Consider the following 4,395-nt stretch of genomic DNA (forward strand, 5'->3'; position numbering starts at 1 on the left):
ATAAAACAAGAATAAACTTGGCGTTGCAAATGGGATTAAGATGATTTTTGGACCTGTAGAAAGTTGATTATAATATCTACAATATTGTTGACAAGTATGAGATAAAAATCCTCTCACAATTGGGATCAAATTAAGCAACAAATAAAGTTACCAAAGGAGTGTCAGTTTTACCATGCTCTAGTATTTTGACCATATCTCTCAAATTACTTGGTCAAATGGTTTGAAAAAAATACCACAACTAGACAACTCAATTATCCACATGTTTCTTTTTATGTGAAGAAGCAAATTCGGAGAAGAAGATTTTCAAAAGTGATGTGTAATATAATATAATATCTTGGAACACCAATGAAGACTTATGTGTAAAAAAATAATATTTTATTTGTGGTTGTCTCCCCAAATTTGGCTATAAATAGGGGTGCATTGTAATGTATTGAGATATCCCTCATTCTATGAACAAACCTTTGAGTTCATAACATTTCTCTCTATATTTTTCCTTTATTTCTTCATTTAAATACAATTAGCATGTTAATTTCATATTCAAAGTTTTACACTTTGAATAATGAATAGCTAACTTCCTAAAGTTGAGATGATAAGGTGAAACTTTTGACATGATAATAAGATTATTAAAAGGTAAGAATCTATGTTTTATATTATTTAATCATTATTTATTGTTTATGTTATATTTATTTCTTTAAGTATTTTTATACCCTACTTATAAGTGAGAGATTTTGATTTATTGTTGCTATATGTTAGACTAAATTTTTGGAACCATTTAAATATTAGTTTGGTATTACCAACCATTTAAAGTGGATGCCTTGATTTATTATATATAAATATATTATAATATTAAATTCTTGGAACCATTTAAATGTTAGTTTGGTTTTACCAACCATTTAACTTGGATTCCTTGATTTATTATATATGAATATATCATAGTATTAATTTATTGGTACCATTTAAATGTTTGTTTGGTTTTACCAACCATTTAAAGTGGGAACCTTGATTTAGTGTTTACAAATATATATAGCACAATAAATACTTGACCACATTTATAAGTTTTGGTATATATTATATACTTATAAGATAATAATTTATAACATAATATAAATATGATTATTTAATATATTGGAACCATTTTATTAAGTGGATTTCAATATTGTTCGTTAATGTTAACTTTATTAAAATACCAAGAGTGGATCCTTTAATCTCAACTACTTAAATTAAAATTTGAACAATTAAAATTTACCCATTAAAGATTCAAACAATTAAAATTAAAAAGAAACAAAAACAAAAACAAAACAAAAAGACATTGTAGTGGACTTGTAATTACCTTAGCTTCCCTGTGGATACGATATCGGACTCACCGAATTATACTACTTGTGGACAACCTGCTCTTGGGAGTGCAACAATCAAAGTGACAACAAGTTTTTGGCGCCGTTGCCGGGGAAGTATAATTTAATTTCAAGTCTATTTAATTTTGTTTATAGTTTATTTTTCTTTATTTGAATTTTTATTGCTTTTGTGTGTTTTTATTCTTTTGCATTTGCATTTGCATGAGCATTATTTGGTCACGTACACTTAGTGGTCGACTCATTCGAAATAACCCTTTATTTTCACAAAACATGGCGGAAGAACCCATCCAAGAAAATGAAGATGAAATTCAATCTCAACATGATCATGATAGACGAAGAACACTTAGAGATCACATGAATCCTACACGTACTAGTGCACCTTCATGTCTAGTTTTTCCCCCTGATGCATCTCATTTCAATTTTAAGCCTGGTATTATCCAACTTTTACCCAACTTTCATGGCTTAGATTCTGAAAATCCATACATGCATTTACGAGAGTTTGAAGAAGTGTGCAACACATATAATGATCTAAATTGTAGCATGAACACCATTCGACTTAAGCTTTTTCCTTTTTCTTTAAAAGATAAAGCTAAAACTTGGCTACAAAATCTTAGATCGGGATCCATTCGAACTTGGGATGAATTGCAACAACAATTTTTGAAAAAGTTTTTTCCATCTCATAGAACAAATTCTTTCAAAAGGCAAATCATCACTTTCACTCAAAAACAAGGAGAAACTTTTTATCAGTGTTGGGATAGATATAAAGAATTGCTTAATCTTTGTCCACATCATGGTTTTGAAATTTGGAGAGTTGTTTCTCAATTTTATGAAGGCTTAACACCTAAAGATAGGCAAATGGTTGAATTTATGTGTAATGGAACATTTGAAGATAAAGATCCAAATGAGGCAATTGAATATCTCGATTCATTAGCTGAAAATGCTCAAAATTGGGACACAATAAGTACAATCGAACCATCAAACAAGATTCAATCTCCTACATCTGGTGGAGGTATGTACACTCTCAAAGATGAACATGATCTTCAAGCTAGATTTACCTCTTTGGCAAGAAAAGTTGAGGCACTTGAATTGAAAAAGAATGGTCAATCAAAATCTGTTCAAGAAATTGCATGTCACATCTGTGATACAAGTGATCACTCTACAAAAGATTGTCCCACTTTGCCTTCTTTTAAAGAATGTCTCCATGAACAAGCCAATGTTTTAAACAATCTCAAAAGGCCAAATTTTGAACCATTTTCTCAAAGTTACAATCCATGTTGGCGAAATCATCCAAATTTTAGTTGGAGGAATGATAATGCTGCACAATTTTCACAACCACATTTCCAAAATCAACAAAATTTTCAAAATTATGCACCTTATGTTCCTCCACCTAAAAGGAATTTGGAAGATATATTGAATTCTTTCATTGCAAAGCAAGAGCCTATCAATACTCAAACTGCTCAAACCATGACAGATTTGAAAGATACTCTTGCTAAATTTGCATCTGCACTTAATGTTCATGAAAAAGGTAAATTTCCTTCACACCCACAGCCTAATCCCAAGTATCATCATTCACAAACTGGAACTTCTGGAACTCAACCGATGGATCAGGTAAAATATGTTATTACCATTCGAAATGGTAAGGTTGTTGAAAAATCCATTCTTGAACCTTGTGAAGATGATGATAAATCAACTCCAAAGGGTAAGGAAGTGAAAGCCATAACTTGCGAAAAGGAGGATCAACAGATAGTGCCGCCACCATTCCCTCATGCATTGAAAAATACAAAAAAATCAAATTTGAATTCTGATATATATGATATTTTTAAACAAGTAAAAGTTAATATTCTTTTATTAGATGCAATAAAACAGGTACCATCATATGCCAAATTTTTGAAAGACTTGTGCACTGTGAAAAGAAAATTGAATGTGAAAAAGAAAGCATTTTTAGCCGAACAAGTAAGTGCAATCATTCAAAATAATAATGCTTGGAAATACAAAGACCCTGGTTGTCCTACTATTTCTTGTATTATTGGAGAACGAAAGATTAAAAAATCCTTGCTTGACCTTGGAGCTAGTGTGAATTTACTTCCATATTCAGTCGATCAAGAACTCAATCTAGGCGAGTTAAAACCTACTTCGGTAACACTTTTACTTGCTGATAGATCTGTTGAAGTGCCAAGAGGTATGGTAGAAGACGTGTTGGTCCGAGTTGATAACTTTGTATATCCTGTCGATTTCATAGTTTTAGATACACAACCTATCGAAGCTTGTAATGCAATTCCTGTAATTTTGGGTCGTCCATTTTTAGCAACTTCTAATGCTTTTATAAATTGCAGGAATGGAATAATGAAGTTGTCATTTGGTAACATGACTTTGGATCTTAATGTGTTTAATGTTTGTAAGCAACCACATGACAAAGGAGATGAAAGTGAAGATGAAAATTTTATTGAAACTCTTGTGGAAGAAAACATTTAAGAAGGGAGTACTCGTGATCAATTAGATATTTGTTCAATTGAAACTGTTAAAGAAAATATTGAAATTGATCTTGATGATTTTATCAGGTATCACTCGTTACCAGGATCAGAGAAAGAATTTGATGCAAAATATGAGAACAAAGACGAACCACCCATATTGGAGTTAAAACCCTTGCCAGAAGAATTGAAGTATGCATTTCTTGGAGAAGATGAAACATATCCGGTGGTAATTTCTTCCAAACTAGCAAGTGATGAAGAAGGTAAATTAGTTGATATGCTTAAAAGAAATAAAAATGCAATTGGTTGGACACTAAAAGATCTCAAGGGCATTAATCCACTAATTTGCACTCACAAAATTCACTTAGAAGAAAATGCAAAAACATCTCAACAACCACAAAGGAGATTAAATCCACACATGAAAGATGTTGTGAAAACTGAAGTTCTCAAACTACTTGATGTTGGGATTATCTACCCTATTTCTGATAGTAAGTGGGTAAGCCCAACACAAGTAGTTCCGAAAAAATCTGGCATCACAGTGATAAAAAATGAAAAAGGTGAATTGTTAACAAGTC

The sequence above is a fragment of the Primulina huaijiensis genome, chromosome 18 (genome assembly GCF_012295235.1).
Source record: "Primulina huaijiensis isolate GDHJ02 chromosome 18, ASM1229523v2, whole genome shotgun sequence".
Taxonomy (NCBI): domain Eukaryota; kingdom Viridiplantae; phylum Streptophyta; class Magnoliopsida; order Lamiales; family Gesneriaceae; genus Primulina; species Primulina huaijiensis.